Here is a 19684-nt window from a genome sequence, read left to right as displayed (position 1 = left end):
CACTGGAAGCTGGAGATTTTTACCTCCACAGCAGATACTGCACTGGCAGTAGCAATGCAGGTTTTCTCTGTGTCGGAAAGCGTGCAATAGTGAACGGTCTGGAATGAAATAATTTCTTTATACCTCATGGGCCAAATGGAAGCCAACTGAAATCAATGGAAATGTTTCCATGTATATCTTACACTTCTCCTACACAGGCTGTGAAAAGCAAGAGAAAGCAAATTTCTCACTACAGGTCTTTATTTTTCCTGTATTTTTATACATGTACTTATAGGGACTGATCGTTCCCCTTCTGCCCCCCGCCTCTTCTCTGTTTGCTTTCAGAAACTACATTGTTTTCTCTTGGATGGTCAACGTTAACATTGGTTTGATGCCAACAACTGCCACTGAGAGAGAGAAAAGCACTCAATCTGTTTTCAATAGTTTAAGGTGGTTTAGGTGGAAAAAAATCTCAGAATAAGAAGAAAGTAATTTGTAAATCCATAAAATGCTCAGAATGAATTGAATGACACAAAATGCAGAGAATTCAGGTGTGTGTGAGATCGATTTCCAGCTGCTAAGAGTGGCCAGACCTGGCCACCCTGCCTCCTTACCGAGATCCCAGCTCTCTACTCTGGAGATCCTTCTCTCTTCTGGATGCAACGGTGTTTTATGCTAAATCCTGAACATTATCGCATACCTGTGCTGTTAGGATACTTACACAAGCATGAGGCATGAGCAAGTCTTGTGGTCTACGAGATCTGGATTCAGTTTCCATCCCTCTCACAATTTCCCTTGTTATGGGGAGCACTGGCTGTCCCTGGCCAGGCAGGGAAGCGGTTATCCACCGCTGCTCTTGCCTGGCTGCCCTTCGGTGTGACCTTGGTGCTCCTGAGCATTTGCAGCAAGACAAGGCCAGCTCAGAGTCTCCTGTTTTCCATCAAATCTGCTTTTGGGACAAGAAGGGAACATGTGAAATACAGGTTTAATTGTGCCTTCTTGTCCTCTGTGACGATGCTAGGTCAGACACTCCAGGAGCTGCGTTGTGTACACATTTTCCATTTGTAATCAGAACCACATTTTCTTCACAAAATATGGTTTATCCATCTCAGTGGCTTAGTGCAATGTGGTCCTGAGTTAAACCGACCTTAGACTGGCATGAGGGTGTCAGACCAGATTTACAGAGGCAGATGAGGGTCCGATTGTGTGGTAGCATTGATGGGCTTGATTTTGAGAGCTAGGAAATCTGTGCACTTTTTTGTCCTATTGGTTATTGACATAGTGTCAAATACAGACTCAAATAAATGCACTAACACTTGGACATAGAAAAATCTATATTTTTCTTGGATGTAGCTTAAACTTTTTGACACTGTGCCATTAAACTGATATAATTTCAGCTCCAAATAATTTATATCCTATTATAAAGGAAAGCAGCCTAAGCACTCTGTTTTCCAGTTTTACACTGGTGCAACCCAATTGAAAACAGCAATGATACCCTAGTAAAAGCAGGAGTAAAGTAATATTGTAATAGCCTATACTACCCATTGACATTTATAACATCATTATTTTTCACCTTTAGTTGAACCCTTACTTCTGTTGGGTTCATTACATTTTGTGATATAGTTGTTGCCCTTTTCTCCCAAATGTCAAGTGGGGTTTACTTTTAGGAGTCTGAAATAGAACGGCTTCACTGGAAACTAATCCCATGCACAGGGCAGACAATCTGTTGCTGCTGAATAGGTTTAATACAATAAATAAAAAGCAGTTAGAATATATTATTAATCTTTTTAGCTTTGAGGTGGCTACAGTGTTCTTTAAGAGGTCTTTCGTCTTAGCCAAAAGTTCTGCTTCACCAGCTGATAATTTTGCTGCTATTCCTCTTTTACGTTTTCTGTCTTGTGACGAGGCAAACCCATTCAACTCACCTAGACAACAGTTGCTGCACATCAGAGATTTCATAACTTGCCTCTAACTCAAACTGCAATGTTTTTTCTCTTTGTTATAGAAAAAAACACATAACACAGCAGCTGGTCAGACACACATTTTAAAAGCCACACTTTTAATCCACTTGGTTCTTCTTGGAGACAGAAGAATGGAGAGCTAAGTAAAATGGAGTTGTGCAGAGACATGGAGAAACTCTTTCAGAAGCTTAGAGAATGGATAGTCCATAATCAGACATTTGCTATCATTTTTAAGTAGCAGAGTCACATAGTGAACCCTTACAATGAGTTGCATAAAGAAAGATGTGAATTACCATGACTACACTCAGTATTGCAGATTTCAAATGCCATATCTTAAGGGCAAAGAATTAAGAGAAAAATTTAATAAACTTTCCTCATCTAGAATAATTTTTGACAACCATTTGGGAGTCAAGTTCTATTGCGCTGTTGAAATAAGTGACCAAGAAAAGAGTCATTGTCTCACAGAGCTTATCTGATGTAGGTGGAAAAGATATTTTTTTTTGATTGCTGCATTTATTTGCAATGGTAGCATGATACTCTTAATGCCCATGCAGTTGAGCCAAAGGACAGGCTGATTAATACCGGAAAAGCAGGATAAAGAAAAAAATGGATCTGAAACTGCCCTTCTAACCTTCATTTAGAAAATTAATGATTACTGAGGTTACTTTAGATATCCAACTATTTTTCACATTGTAAGACAGTGTCAAAGGGCCTATTTAAAGATTGATTAATCCAAAATGATGAAATTCACATTGAGTATAATGGAATTCCTTCACTGGGGTTGTTGGGGTTGGAATGCAGGACCTAGGTTACAGAAAGACGGTACATTACTGTAGATTCCCTAAGTTTCCTTAGGCTTTTAGTTTACTTGCTCAATACTTAGAATTTTTGGAGTTCAGCAAGGTCAATTCATTAAGCAAATACATTACTAATTATGTTCTGGCTGCATGGGGTCCAGGCTGTACAGATACAACTGAAAACTACCTATCCACAATCTTCAAAGACATTAAGAGTAGTTTACATTTGTTTAAGCTCCCGTTTGCATTCTTTTCATATTTTACAAAGATAAGGATTTCACAATATACTACATTTCATATCCTTCCATCCATGTCTCTAAAAACAAAAAAACTTCACTTCTTTGGTATCTTTACTGATCCCTGAAGTTTAAGGTTTTTCTAAAAAATCTATCCATACATTAAAATAGCCAATATTCAGACAACAGGTCGATCTTATCCCATCCACATGCTCCAACAGCAAATGCTAAAGAAAATACAGAATAACACAGGAAGCATGCTATGATACTTTTCTTCCAAGTATGGTATGTCTTCCAGGCTTCTGGCAATCTGTGGCATAGGAGTTTTCTGACTCAGATCATAGCAGATCACAGCGTTTAAGAGAGAGAGAGGCATTTTTTCCCATTAATTCATCCAATAGCTTTTAAAACCTATTTTTATTTTGGCCTCCAAAAATTTTGTGCAATATATTCCACCGAATAATTACACTGTGTAAATAAATACTTCTGTTTTAAGCCTACTGGCTGATCAGTTCATTAACTGTGTCCTAGATCTTGTATTATCTGAAAAGGGAAACTTTAGCTGGTAAATAAATAGAGAAATTATTATTTCCCATATTATCTCTGTCTATTAATGACTCCTCATAGAGAAACTCTTCCAAATATTCATTGTTCATCTCTATGTTGAGGTAAGTTGCATTTAGAGCATGATTTAGGCTCAAATGTGGTCTCAGCTACAAAGGTGTTTTCTGTAATAGTCACACCTGGGAATACCGGTAAATTGCGTCAGATCCTGCTCCAAGGACACTTGTTTAGAGAAGGAAAGTAGATGCGTGTTGAAATTAGCCTCAAGCAGAGCCTGGGAGCTTCAGCCCTTGCACAATGTAGATGCAGCCTATTTGACTCCAGTAAAGGTCACTGATGGAATACGTCATTACTCTTAAAGTGATCACTTTTTAAAATAAGGAATCCATATTTTGGCGTAGAATAAGGCTAGTGATGTGGTAGGTCAACCAGTTTGATCCCCCCAGAGGAATGAGAAAGGTAGCTTTCATTTAGAGACTGAAGATTTCCAAAGCAGAGCAGACAGCAAGGAACGTTGCAGCTGGGGCGGGACAAGTGACGGTTGAAGTGAGTGGAGGGGTTACCATCCTTAGACAAAGAACCTGGCAAAGAACAACTGCCCTGTGAACCAGTGGAAGCTTTGGGCTTGTGAATGCTAAGTTACAGGATCCAAATCTGCACACACCTCAGGGACAGACAAACTCCAGGTTCTTGTGACTCCTGATGGTCCTTTGGCATAGCTGTACAGGTATCCAATAAGCCTCATCTATTAAAGGATGGACTAGCTTTGTCTTAGGTGCTGACTGCTTGACTGACTGTTAGAAAGATTTATCATTTTGACAACCGTAAGTGTGTATATCCTTTTACTGTTTTGGTTTTCGGTGTCTCCAGAGAGATGCTCCATTTCAAAGTGCAAAAACAAAACCAAACGGATATCCAAGCCTGAGCTAGTTATAGGAGGCTTGGTGGAGTCTGTGGGGGAATGAGTCCTCTGCATAATGCAGTGGAAAAGCTGTGATTATTTAGAAACAAACAGATTATCTTTGACTTTATAGAAGATAGTAATTCTCCTTTTCTTAATCATGCCTCAGTAGACATCTTTTTAATGTAAATAATATTTGTTTGATCCATAACATTACCATTTTGAATCTTTTGAGGTGGAAATTAGACTATCAGAATGAGTCAAGGTGTAACATATTAGCAGCTGACAGCTATTGGATTAAACTGGCTCTTAACCAGGTTGTAGGAAATTGTAGGAAAAAAGCACAATTTGTTGATCAGTATTGATCTTTGAAGCCAAAAGGTCATGGAGAACAGTGACATCATTCAATCGCTAAGAAAGAACCAAAGACAAAATATAGTTATCTTGTTTTTAAAACACACTTTCAAATACACTAGTAAAATATTGACATGAGAAAGGAATATGGGAATTATCAATCAATGGGAGTTTTAAATATAAATGCTAATTAAATAATATAAATGTAGAGATACATTTCTCTGTATCTAAAACTTAGACACCTGATATCTAGATTCAGGAAACTTTTAGAGATCTAATTTGGATTACAAAGCTGCTTAGATTTAGACTAAAAAGCTGCTTTGTAAATATAGGCACCGCCTGCTGCGTGGCCATTGCCTCCTCTCGCAGTCAGGCTTGCCCTTACCCAGTCAGCCCGGGGCCAGGGACAGGCACTACTGGTGTCTCTGCCAGGCAAGAGGTGTCACTTCTGCATAACAGCAAAACAAGCCAGATTTAGGATTCAGCGTTGTCTTAGGTTCCTGGAATGTCCCAAGAGAATGGACTTCAGGGTGATGTATTTCAAACACAGACAATAATGTTCCTCCATGACATTTCTTGGAGCTTTTAGTGGCACAGTACGACTGACATGATTCAAATGAAATGAAGAGAGACCGAGGCAATATTAGTCACTGTAAATCTCATAAATGTCTTCATCTATGTCAGTGCAGATCTGAAATCTACTCTCCTCAACCCATCATCAGTCTGACAGACTCGGGGTTTCATTATAACAATATAATTACCTCCAGATCTCAAACAACAGAGGCAAGACAATAAAAATTTCATCACGGAAAGCTGCTGAAACTGAAGTTTCTGAAACATTGTTTTAGTAGTTTCTCTGCAAAACATTTCTTAGAGATCAAATAGGTAATATTGCAGGGTACAGCAACTGGCACTGCCTCAGAAAGGGCTACGCAACTCTTCACTGCTCTGCCTTTCAGCCAGCTTGCGCTGAAGCCGATACCATCCCCATGGGCAGGCACTATAGGTATATATAGCAAATGGGCCATAGGGCATCTAAAAGGCTGACAGCTGACATAAGGAAAATCTGCGATGTCAGGCTTATGCAGGTCTGGCTGTTGATATTGGAGTCATTTGCAATATTTCTATAACTTGCATCATTCAGCAGCTGAGTGAGACTTAGAACACGCTCTCCCAGGGGATCTCAATGTCTGATCTCCAAGAATGGTCATGAAAAGTTTCTAGGAAAAGTGACATGATTCAAATGAAATGGAACAGCAAGGCAAAATTAGTAGGTACATGTATTTCATAAATGTCTTCCTTTGTGTGAACGTGGATTTGAAATCTTTATTTTCCTCACCCCCATCACTAGTCTGACAGACTGCATTAAAAAACATGGGTTTTGCAGGGCGTGCCAGGGGAGGGAAGTGCTGTTACTGCATCCCAGAAGCAGAATAAAAAAGGAGCACAGATTTGGGGTGTTTGCATTAGAATCACACTGGAAAAGACTTCAACCAGTGACCTGTGAACTGCACCTTGGGAGTGCTGAGACTGAGCACCTCCGTTCAGACATCTGGCAAAGCTCTCCTCTGAAAGCGCTACCTGAAATACCACTGCTTTTTTGAGGGGAATCTCAGGATGCCAGGTTGCCTGCTGGGGCCACTGGTGTCTGTGGTGTAATTGCAATAGCTGCTGAGAAAGCACATGAAGACCCCAGTGGTATAACAGGGATACAGCTACGGGTTGTACCCTAAGGCATCTGTTCTGCCTCTTTAATCTCTTTCATCCCATGGTGAAGGTGGAGACGAAAGCTTCCATATGGCATGGCAGGAGGTAATGAGAGGAGAGGTGCCCGTGTTGCTGTAGAAGGAGATCAGGATCGTAGGGACTTTCTCCTCCTTACCCTCCTCATGGGACAGAAGAACCCTGGGGGGCTGCCACTGAGGGAGGAAGGGCACGAAGCTGGGGAGCTCACCCACGTGCTGGTGAGGAAGAAGGAGCAGGAGGGCAAGCCAGTGCTGTATGGGGAGGATATGTTCATACTGCACATTCCCTCCTCTCACACCAGATGTATCTTGCCCATATGCTCTTAACTGCCCAAATTAGAACCCACAAATTGTTGACTGATGAAGCTTTCCAAATTTCTGATTTGTTCCTTGTTAGAACCAACGTTGCCCAACCAGATCCTGCAGAGAAGAATTCAAAATACAATTAAAAAACCAAATCTTGCTGTTGAATGACTTATAATATCAGGGTGAGAGATCAAACAAACAAGTCCCATTTACTTGCAACACTGTTGAATGCGTCAACATCTTGTGATGCACGATCACACCACCTTCCAGCATTTGCATTTACTAGAGTAAAGCGGGGGGAAAACCCAACCCACACCCAAGGTGCCTAGCAATTGGCTTCAGAGCAACAAACGTACAAGTTCAGATCTACTGGCAGAGTTCAGAAGGAAGAGGTGGACCCAAACCCCGCTTGTAATAGCTGGGACATTTAGAGATACTGGATTAGAAAAAAAATAAATGCACCAAACAACTAGTACCCACAGTTCTTAAAGTGCGATTGTTTTTGTATTTTGCTGATTAGTGTCTCTTTGTTGTCACTTTGTAACGAGAAAGCTGATTGCTCATCCAGCCCAGGTGAATCACAGCTGTTTTGCCATTGCCTAGTGTGTTTTAATGGGGACTCTAAAGGAGAAGCTCACAAATTACAAAAAGCACTATCACACTGTGTAACAATCCCCAAGGGATCTACATGCCCCAGCAAGTGTCTAGGGAGTCTTTAGGGCCAAGAAGGTTTGAGAAGGGATATACAGCAGTGCTACCACTGCCCTGAGCTCCAGGTAAGCCTTGAGCAGCTACCGTGTGCCTTAACAATCCCTGGTTTTTACCCTCTGATTTTAAGGCAGGTGCAGTACTTCACTTGGGATATACAGAAAAGGCTCACTGCTCCTTGAACACAAGCTCCCCAGTACTTTCCCACAACCTTATCCCTTTCCATTTAGGTACATGCGAACTAGCAAAGCAGCTTTTGGGTACAGAAGTCCATGTTTGGTAAGTTATTTTTGTTATTCTATCTATTGAAATTCATCCAGAATCTAATCTACTATACCAGCAATGTAAGACATGATGGGAGTAGTGCTTAAACATTGCTTTCTGCTCAGCTTCTGTTTCAGAGCCTCATATTAAATTCTGCTATAGTTGTTGGTTTTGGTTTGTTTTGTTTTGGTTTTTTTTTTATAATACCATTATTCCTTTGTGCATATTCAAAACTTCCAAGGTATCTGTAACTTCTTTAGAGACACTGGGTCTCTGTTGTCTCTCAAAACTAAGGGCTTCCTAAGAGCTTAGCTCTTGCTGATACCCAACCCAAGGTTGTTCACTTTCTATCAGAAAAGCATTCATGTCTTTGATTTAAAGAATTTCCATATTTTGGTTAACAAATGCCTTCACTCGTTATTTTGTCAGTCTGTCACATCCATTGCATTCAGGGCATAGCAATACCCAACAAAACAGGTCAGTAGGCAAAATCAGTCAGAAAGTTTGATGCTTGACTGAAAGAAGACTATGGCTCATAAAGCTGTGCTGCTCTAAAAGCATTATCAGCTGCTGAAATCACTTCAAAGTAATTTTCTGTTCCAAATTAGAGTGCATCTTTGCAGCATAATCAAGTAATTTAATTTACAGCCATAGTTATTATTTATGGCTTATCATTCATATATTATAAGTAGTTTGCTGCAAACTACATTTGTAATGTTGATAGGTGCATTAACATACATAATTTAAATCAATACAGTTTAAAAACTTGAACATCCATAATGCCCTACTTAACAATCACTGTGACGCCTTTAAAATGTAGTCAAAAGCACAGTGATTGTCCCACAGGCTGTTTGCGTGATAGCACATATATCAATTTGCAATAGTAGCAATAACATCACTTCTTAACGTTTTATTAAAAATGCTTCTAACACAGAAGATAAAATCATCAATACAAAAAAGGAAAGGAAGGGGAAATATTTTATGCAGGTTGCTTAAAGGATAGGCAGATACATCCGAATGTAAAAAGTTGCCCACAGAGAGTTTGGGAGTTTAGTGAAATGTGTCTTGACATACACATAGACCAAACAGACTGTAGTACTGGATCACGCATAAAAACATCATGGATTTACTAGCATTTGTTTTCCATTTGCCTTATAAAGTTTTGAGCATCATCTGAATGAAAGCCCTTATGTTTTCAACCCCTAACTGCAGTGACTGGCCAGCCGCCTTGCAAGGAGCTGCTGGAATCTCGCTTACTGAATTTAATGCTTAAACACCATGGAAAGAGCTGCCTTAAAAGACTTTATATAGAACAGCGCAGTCATCCCTGCTGCTTGAATCCAGTTTTCCACCATGACCATCCAGTCGTGAGCCTGTGAAAATAATTAAGCACAGGTGTTAGAGCAATACTGCTATGCTGCTGCAACGATGTACACCAGAAATTTAAGTATTGCACCTGTGGAAAATAAGTATAAAATACCTACAAATAAGTAGAAAATAAGCATAAAATTCTACCAGTCTCTTTTCCTCTAGTTCTGCATGAATGCAAGGGATGAGACAAGGTGTGAGGCACTGACAGATCAGGACCTGTGGTGGTTGTTGGCCTTGAAAGGACATAAGATCTGAGAGGGGCTGGCTGCTGGGCTTGGCAGGATTCAGCTCTTCTGTCTAATTCCTCAGCATATCATTATGGGCTGGTATCTGTTATTCTCTCAACTGGACAGCAGTTTTCTTTGTTCACACTTATAATTTTGCCTCCTTTTTTGGCTTCCTCCCACCTTTCACCCCCTCGGCCACCTCCTTGCACCAGCACGTTGTGTGCCGCCATCCCTCCTGTCAGGCTGGCCCCAAACCTGGCAGTCGTCTTTCCACAGAATCCTCCAAGCATCCTCACGATCAGTCTGTCTAAATGAGGCCAACAACCCTCTAAGATATGGTCTGTCCTCTTCTTCCATACAGCTACAGTGACAGTAATCTATCCTCTCACTATTTTGGATCTTGGTTATTTCAGTTCCCGTTACTTTGACCTCAATAAAAATAAATAGATGAATAAATTAAGTTGTCTAAAAAGAGGAAAAGTGTTCCTGAGAATTTGGACGATGCAACATTTGTGAGGTAAATACTTTCTGACAACATAAAAAGTGAAGTAAAGCAATCCCCTTCTGAACTTGCCATTCTGATTTGCAAATGACACATGGACAGTTTCTGTTTTTTTCACCCTGATGAAAAGCTGGTGCTTTCAGCCTCCTGCTGAATTCTGTAACAGGTAATCAGTATTTTTCAATACCCAGCTGTAAAGGTAACACATCCATGTCTCACTATGAATCACTAGCAAACCCAGAATTTTCTAAACTTTAGAGTGTCGATGCCCAATAATTCTTGGAGATTTTCAGTTTTCTGCCACTTTCTCTTCCCCAAACACAGTATCTCACAATCTTCTTTGCACTGATAAAATGTAACTAATAATACATGCCAGCAATGGAGACATTAGCAATTACTACGAGACACACTCTAATACAGCACCCTTTATTCCAGTAAGAAGAGGGTGGTGGATGCTCACATCTGCTTGCAATTAGATGGTAAAATACATTTTTATTCTTAAAGAGAATCAGTTCTTAAAAAAAATAACCTCTGGCAAAGACAGTGTTTGCAAAACCTTGACATTTCCAGTATTTTCTTAGAACTCAGTCTAAAAGCATTGGCTGCAAAGATTCATGCTGAGAGTCCTGAAAAAAAGCTTAAGAGAAGTGTAATAGTACCATAAATGATAGCACTGTAACAGTCTGTCCAATACATTCAGTTGGCAGTAGTTAGAAAAGTAATGAAGCGAAGGATTGCGCCGTTCACCAGAGTGACACTTCTTTATCTTGAAATAAGCAGTGATGATAGAAGGATGAATGACAGGGTGCAATCCTCGTGTCACAGGCTGGCGTGGAAAGCAGGCAGGTTGGAGCAGAAACTGGGAGCTTTTTTGCTGTGCAATGCACACATGATGCTTCGTTTCTCTGAGTTTTAGCTGTGACACTGATTCACTTTGCAATGAATTGGGAACAAGAGACAGAGCCAGTCCTACTAAATGTTAGGAGAAAAACAATTTGGAATATGAGTCCTACCTTCATCCCACCTGGGGTTTGATACCACGTAGTCTCTGCTGACCTTCTAGGGCCCTAAGTACCTTTTTGCTTTACCATGAGGTTACAGGTATCTAACTTTTAGGCATCCACACTAGCTCACAAGCACCTGGCTCTGGAGTGAGAGCTATGTCCCACCTCAGATCTGCTGTGATTTAGCTGTGCCTCATGCCTGAAACTTTAGCTATGAGCTAGCAATGGTAGTAGCCTTTTGCACCTGGGCCATTGAACAAAGCTTGAACGTGACCTTTGTTTGAAGTTCACAATATCCTCCTGTTCATTTTCTCCTAAATATTGCCCAGCAGCACTGAGTGAAGGCTGGCATGGGCTGCTGCTCCACCACAGGAAAGTTCCTGGTGTGATACTTCGAGCTCAAATGGAAATAGTAAGCCATAGGTAACTCATGTAAAAGACTGGCTGCTGCCAGTCAAACAGCCTCAGGAGATACATACGTTATGGATATCGCATAGATATCATCAGGATTAAGGGCTAGTTCTATAAAAGAGTGCAGATAAAAAAAGTCCTGCCTAACACCTGTGAATTTGCCTGTGTTTGCATCATTTCCATTCATTAAAATGCTAAAAAAAGATCAAAAGCATTGGGATAGCTGTAAAAATGTAATGAAGTGCCGCAATCCAATGGCTTATCGGTACTGCAGATCTTACTGACCTCTTTCCACTCAATCTGCATAGAAGTACCTGCTGGAATTACATTACCCACCTGGGCACCCTTGGATGATGGACCATGCTAGCTTTGCCTGCACGGCTGTGCTGCTGGGAAGGACGCGAGGTTTTGCGGGGTAGTGCCCTTTTGAGGAGAGGGTGGAAATACCTTTGGTATTAACTAGACCCCGATTCCCTTGCCATCCTTTCTTCTCTATCCCTGCAGGATTTTCAGGGACAAGAGACAGCCACAGGCATTTTCGTTTCATCTTCATTGACCAGGTTTATTTGGGCAAAGAGAGAAGCCAAACTGAGGTAATCAGTTTTCTATCTGTGAGAGGCGAAAAGCCATAATCAAAGAGCAAATGCATAGTCTTTATGAGGAGATGGACACTTATTGATGATAGGAGCAGTCAAAAAAAGCTGACATGAGTTGAGGAAGATAAATATTCCGGTAAAAAACATAAGGAACAAGTTCATTGGGGGGAACATGAAACTTCACAGGAAAACCCGAGTCCTGACAGGCACTAAAGAAATTAAAATCAAAACTGGCACATGGGTGTGTGCTTGGATCCGATTCATTTCTTGTGATATCAAGAGTAAAGAAAGCCTAATTAACAATCCTTCAAAACAATAGTTTGTGTTTCTGTGTCCCAGCTATTAAGGTTCCTGGAAAGATGAACTGTAAGTATGAAGTGTGGGGAAAGCTGGAATTGTGGGAAAAGTGCATACTGCGGTGTGTAAGCGTACCCTTATGGGTGCAGGGCAGTTTCTCAGGCTCAATTATTGCAAAGGTGTAAGAGACAGAGCCTGTGCCCAGCAAATGCTCGGAAAGGAGACAAGAAGGGACAAAAGGAGGCAGCTCGGAGGAAGCTGAAGAGCACTGCTTCCCTGCACACACGTGGGCGGTGGCAAGAGGGAGAGTTTGGCAAAGAAATGGACATCATCTGTTCAATGCATCAGGGCTGGCTTGTCCTGGTACTCCTGTGACCTCCTTTTAACTTCAAGATTGCTACAGAACACTTTTATCCTGTAATGCTTTCACAGCAAACCTGTCCTTAGCTTCTGGGGCCAGCAACAGTTCAATCATCAGAGAGCACGCAGGGAAAGAGCCACGTGCAGGAGAACCCCTGGCACCGGTGCCTTCCTCCCGGCCCCTGCGGGTTGAGCGCGGCGGGAGAAGCAGCGCGCGCAGGTGGAGAGGGGCTGTTTCATGGGCTGATACGATGGTGCCTGTATTTCATACGTGTGGCTTGCTTCATTTGCATTCCCAGCCAGGCAGTCTTTGTGCTTCATTTTACCTGATGACAGCTGCTCTTTGATTGCACTTGCCTACCTAATAAACTGTGATTGAGAACCTTTTATCTCCCAAAATTGTGTCACTGTCATGAATAAATGGAATAATGGAGAGCAATTAATTGTGCTAAAACTGACATACCAAAATGGCTGAACTAATTAAACATGTTGTTATGGTGAAATTACCTCAAAATATTTTCAATAGTATGCAAGCTGATCTTGAGGCGGAAGGAAGCTGGTTGACAGTACTTACACATTAATGTGTATTATGTGTTTTTCAAATGCTCGAGAATGGAGGTGTTTTGAAGGGGATGGAGGGCACTGGGGCCAGCATGATGCCTGCTGGCAGAGGAGCCGTGCTCTGGGAGCAGATGGGTGCCAGCTCCGGCGATGCCTCCTGCAGTGACTTTGGTTGGATGATCGCCATCTATTTCTGTTTTAGCAAGAGCGCTGAGTGCCACTCTGGAGCAGCAGCTGACAACAGAGCCAGCAGAACAGGTTTATAATTCAATATTAGGACAACTAGCTTTCATTTAATGACTTTGGGACTGAAAAAATTTGTGATAAATTGGAGAGGGGCAGAGAAAGCATTTTCTTTGATCATGGGTAAGCACAAGAGGTGCTTGCAGGTGAAAGCAGGTAGGAGTTTCAAAAGCATTTCAGTGAGTTTTATGCCATTTTAAAAGTGGCACCGGTGCTTAGAAGATCACGAGACGTGTGCAGACCTGTCAAGGTACCAACAGTCACCTAACAGTGTTTTCTACTGGACATATGCCACTCGCTCCCTCTGGTTTCTCTTCAAGTGTCACTTCCAAAGCTTTTAAACTTACTTTTGCACCTAAAATGCTTCTGTGTCACGTCTTGGCTGCACCTATCTCGTAGTGAAAGCTGTCTGGCATTTGAAACAAGGAGTTTATAGCTGTAGGTTTGCTAAGAGAAGGACTCGCAGTGCTCGTGGTGTCCACTGGCATCAGCTCACCACCAGTGGCTCCAGTCACTTTGGCCCAAAGCTTGGTGGAGGGACACCACGCATCCCTCACCCTCCTGCAAACCCAAGCAGTGCTAAAATATGAAAAAACAGTATTTGATTTATGGTATCACTTAGGAGGGCTGAATTTTGAGATCTCTCCTTTACCCACGTCATCCCTGCATCAGACTTTTGTACTTGTTTGTCAAAGACTGAGGTGTACAGGACTTTCCTCTGAGTATCATAACCAGAGGGGAGAGAATACTTTTGAATACTTCCCTGGACTGTGGTTGTACCACTTCCCTGGGCAGTCTGAAGATATTACTATAAATAAGGGAAAAAGTGCATGTATAAGTGGTAATATTCTTAAATAAATGGCAATATTCTAAAATATATGTTACTGATATTTTGATAAGTGAAAAATTACTGTTCACTTTGTAATGCACCGCTCCTCCAGATAACTAAATAGAGCAAACAAAGTACCCTTTGTCTGCCATCTAGGATAAAGCAGGAAGGGGTCAGGACTTAGCAGGAGAATTTTAAAAAATGCTATTTCAAATGTTTCTGAAACTGAAATGCTCTAGCTATTTTTTATTTATTTATTTTATTTTTAATAACCAGCCAATCTTTTTATGGCTGTTTCTAAAAATAAATGTGTTCATGTAAATGCTTCCAGGTGTAAGCTGGAGGACTGCCTTGCCCTCAGTCCGCGTGAGGTGTGAGTCCCAGATGAGGGTTCTGGACTGCTGCCAGGCTACTGTATATTGCGCCTGAGTGATGGTGACTCCTCCAGCACTGGCTCTTTCCAGCAGCAAATGCTTTATTTACAGCTACGTGCAGATTTCCAGATGGGTCTGGAGGGTGAAAGGCAGTAGCAGTTATACTTGGATTGTCTAAACCAGTCCTTTTTAGCTTACCATCCTTGCAAACTGTCTGGTGTCTGTTGGATTTGGGAGGTGAAGGGCTCATTTTGGGGTGAGCAAAAGGGAGAGCAGCCCAAGGCTCCCGACCCCCAAGGGATGGCAATGTGCTGAGGCTGCAGCTCATCTTTGTGCACACAGGAGAAGGCTATTCTGCTATTCTTTCACCTTGGCCACTTGCAAGACTAAAATCAGCTCACAGCTTTCCTAAGTTTCGCAAAAGAGTGAAGTAAATTCATATACACACCAAAAACCTTAAAGCATTGTGTTATTAGTTCTATAAATCTCTCATTGTAAAAAATACAGCTACAGAGAAGATGACTGCTGCCGTCTAACCTTGTCTGTCAGCAGATAGCCTCTTTTTTGGTAATATTAGTGTCACAAACACAATTTCCTTGGTTTTTCTCGCTTGCTCGTAGATGGAACCATGCCACTTGGAGCAACTGCGCTGTCAGGTAGAACAAAGCACTGCAGAAAAGACCTTTACAGTCTAAATAAATACTGATATTATTAAGTGGAGTGAGGAAGGGAGGAGAGATCTTCAACATCTCTTTTAAGACAGGACAAACTGTCCTCTCACATCTCCCTGCTGACTATCTAAAGCTTGCTCACTTTTCTATCTCAGAGGGGTAAAATCGGAGTCCCCCCTCCAGAGACCAGCTTGCATTTGTGAAGCTCTGTGGACAGCCTTTTAATAACAAATGACATTTATTTCATTTTTCAATACCTTCCTGGAAACCAAAATACCAAGATAACACAAAGAAGAATGCCAGAATGCTACTTAACAGCTTTGAACAGGATGGAAAATGGAGCTGATAATAGTCTCACTAAGTGAACATCAACAGGGAGAGAAACTAAAGATTAGGACTAACGTATGGTTGCTGCACTGAGGTTAACATACCCACTGTTTCATGAAGCTCCCAGGAAGCCGGAGTCACCCCAAATTCAGACCAATTTGGGCACAAGATTTCTGAGAGATGGCCAAAAGGGTGGGTTTTACTTTCAGTTTTGCTACAAATGCAGGAAACCAGGTAACGGTAAGTAGTGTTGGAAAGACCTCTGAAATCCATAGGTACAATTTGAAGCCAATTCCAGAGATTTCTATCGGCGTCAGTGAGATTGGGATTTGATATATTTCTCTGAAACTTCTGCCCAAGGACAGAGGATGGTGAGAGGCAGGACCTGACTTGGTGACTGCTCCTGGGGGAGCAACTCTGGAGCTGAGCATGGGAAAGGAGGTCACTTTTAGAGTGTGGTGGTTAAACTCAGCTAATCTCATTTCTCACATCCCTACCCTGGTCATCTAGGCTACTCATGTGTGGCTCTGAATTCAGGTCCGTTGAAACTCAGAAACGTTTTTTCCTTTGGGGAGGTGGGGTTAAGTGGCATGAGTAACTTCTGCTTGCATGTACACGGTTTGCTGCCAGCAAGCGTGCCATTTGCTCGTCTCTCTGGGAACACTACTTGCTGATAGACTGAAGTAATAAAAAAATGAAATTATTTGGCTCATGTCATCACCATCCCTCTTGGCCACGGTTGTGCTGCACCCATGTATCACGCAGAACAGCCTCCTGCATGATACACTGCTGAGTGCTGAAATTTTTCCCTCTGCAAAAAATAATGCATAAGTGAGCCCGCTCCTTTTCAGCTCAGTGCTTTTCACCACCCAGCAGCACAAGCTGGACTGAAGTATCCTTTTAAATGTCTTTTGACACTTGCTATGAAGAGCACAGTATGGTGCTCCTGCTTCTTGCTGGTGTCTGAACTCCTGTCCATCTTCTTCCTCCAGCCCACAGATTCCCAGGAGTGGGTAACTGGCACGCGATGCTGTGTGCTCCTGTGGGAGAGCAGAAATAGCCCAAATACATAAGCAAAGTTCATAATCCCATCAGCTGCCTTTGGAGGATGGTGATACTATAGGAGAAAGAAAAACTGAAGAAGCTCAACACGAGCTATTAAGGATGAAATCATCACCAAGTCAGGGAGTGAAGATAAGCCCCATTTGCTTTGGCTGTCAGTTCTGTGTACCGTTTGCACACAACACACACACACATATACACAATGATGTTCACCGTGCAAATGCCAAGCTGGGCATAAATACCACTTCAGGTGTGGGTTTTTTTTGTGGTTGGTAACAAGTATTGATCATTGTTACAATTTGAAAAATAGCTAAATCCTGAATGTCTGCACATTAGTATTAGGTTGTCACAACCAATGCCTGGCTAGGATTGCTATGTGCAACACTCCAATCACTGTTTTAAAGTGCAGTGCATTATTGGGCATAAAAATTGGCTTGTGTAGAAGGAAGGGAGAACACATTTTTCTCCAACTCCTTCTGAGACCTCAGAGGCAAGTTGGCGCTCTGACATTAATTCAGGTAAGGATTCACCAAACCCTTGGTAAACTGAAACTTTGTTGGCTAAGGGTGGATTTAAGCATTCACTTGAAAGCAAGTATGTGCTGCAGTGCACAGCTGAATCATTGCTTGCTCTCCACTATTTAAGAACTGCTCTCCAATTCTTTGCCAAGTGGCTTTGGGGCACCTTTCTGCTCAAGAGAGTATAGCTGCTTTTGTACACTGGTCATTGGTCATACCCATCCTACGTACAGAGGAGAAATCCCTGAAAGCTCCGGCCTCCAGTTCCAGCTGCATTTCCCTGCCTCAAGCTATCTGACCTGTGCCAGAGAGGAGCCTGAATATGAACCAGCATATACTTTGCATGGACAGTAAGGAGATCACAGGCTTGGTGCAAAACTGGTTGCGTTTCAGCATGACAGAACAGACTAGTAAACTAGTATAATTTTGCCCATGCTAGAATCTTCCGATAAGCTTCCTCTCATTATACTACTGCTGGTAGCCATGGTGGCAGTTTGTGTGGACTGTTCCCAGGAGAAACAATACTGCTCAGCTCTCAGAGATGGGCAGTACTGAGGCTTGAAAACAAAGGAGCTCGCATACAAAAAATAGTTTAAGCATGTGCCTCTTTTCAAACAAGTATGAGAAGTCAAACACTGAGTGTGTGGACAGTCCTTGCATCAGAGGAGCTATTCACATCACATCCTCAGCTGCCAGCGGCAAAGCAAATTTCAGCTCCTGTAACTGATTGTTTACTGACTTTTGGACTGTCCCAAAGGTGCTGAGACAAGTCAGGTGGTTTAAGCTGACTCATTTCACTTCTTTGCAGTTAAGGTAAGCAAAAAGCAAGTGCTGGCTCAGCAGCTCTGTGGAGAGCAGCATCATCAAGCAGTAGTAGCTCAGTTTCTGATGGTTACAGGACGTCCCAGAGGAAAATGCAGTGAGGTCAAGCAGAGAAATATGGAAGAGTGGGGTGTGCAAATTCAATAACTTTTCCTCTTAGTGATTCAATTCTTTTTTTCTTGTTACAGCAAAGGGATGGGAAGGCTAGCTTAAATTTTGTTGTGTGGGTTTGCATCTTTTCTGGGCTTCTCAGTTTTTGATTAAGAACCATGTGACCTCATAACTCATATGTGTCCTGCAAGATATTTCTTTAGGATTTTTTTTTCATTCTTTTATAGTTCAGAAGTGCAGTAACCACTTTTAAAATGAAAAATCCTTTCTATAGTATTCTATTGTGTCTGGCTATTTTCAAAATACCTTTATCAAGGTTTCTACCATCTATTGTTGCTAACCAGCATCAGCGGCAGTACTTTTCTCTTAACTTGGCTCAGTTTCTGCTCCTTCTACTTTGTTCTACCTTTGGCATATCTACGAGAGCCCTGGATGGTTATTTTTAGCCATCAAACTGCTGTTTACAGTTTTATCTTAACTTGCTTCACTTGATTTAATGTATTTCTTTTCAGTGATTTCCATCATCGAGACACTATTTTGCCAAGCTGACCTTTGAAGATTTATTATATTTAATTCTAAAAATAGCATCTCATACCTCATAAACAATGTCTGTACCTCAAATTATTAGAACAGCAATTCATAAATAACATATGGCAACTCCATCTATATAACTCTTGTTAAATTGTCTGTAGTAATTATAGCAGAGGTAGCCTTTAAGGAGAGCTATTCAAGAGAATAATGCGATGGCTATGAACATCTTTATACACAATGGTAAGTAATGGAAAAGGAAAGTTGGAGTGATTAAAGTTCACTTCACTGCGTGCAGACATACCAGTTTAGGCAGAAGTCAAGAGCTCAAACAGCATACAAGAGATTACAGTTAGGATAGGTATAGACCACAGAAAGCTTAAATGTGAAAACGAGTCAGTAAAATATTCCTGAGAACGTTGGAAGAAAAATACATTGTTTGTCTGCCTTCTGAGCACCTCACAGCATCTTGAGGAGTCTTAGAGTAAGGAATAATCTTTTTAAATATTTACTTTTATACCATGCTGGGGAGGACTGTAGAAGAAAAGCTTGTAGGTACTTACTGGATCTGACAGAGATTGCTGACTGCCTGAAATGAACTGAAGGGAATACATGTCTTCTGGTGCCAGATCCTTAGGGAGGTTTAAGAAAGTCAGAAAGTCAGTGAGGCGAATACCATGGTATTTCTCCAGTCTCAAAAGCAGTTTGATTAAGCTGCACATTTTGGAAATCACACTTGTTTCCAAGCTCTGGGACAGCTAGAATTGGTAAGAAAGGAAAATGTTAGGTGAAATCCCAAAAAGACTGCCTGGTAAAGAATTAAAGGCCAATAGCATACTTTTAGTGCCAGGAAGCATGTTTTGCATTCAGGATTGATCAAACAAATTTATATCTGGTGAAGGAAATTACCTTTGCCTCATGCATGAATCATTAGTTCACATATATAAGGAAGACAGGTGTGTGGTGGTGGTAGGTGTGCTATATCACATCATTACTATTTTAGTGGATGCATCTTTGCTGTATATAGGGGTGGATGAGACCCAGACTGGGTCGTC

Source organism: Nipponia nippon, unplaced genomic scaffold, assembly GCF_047370975.1.
Source record: "Nipponia nippon isolate SJK-2023a ecotype South Korea unplaced genomic scaffold, ASM4737097v1 scaffold_1, whole genome shotgun sequence".
Classification (NCBI taxonomy): Eukaryota; Metazoa; Chordata; class Aves; order Pelecaniformes; family Threskiornithidae; genus Nipponia; species Nipponia nippon.
Note: the sequence above shows the minus strand (reverse complement) of the source record.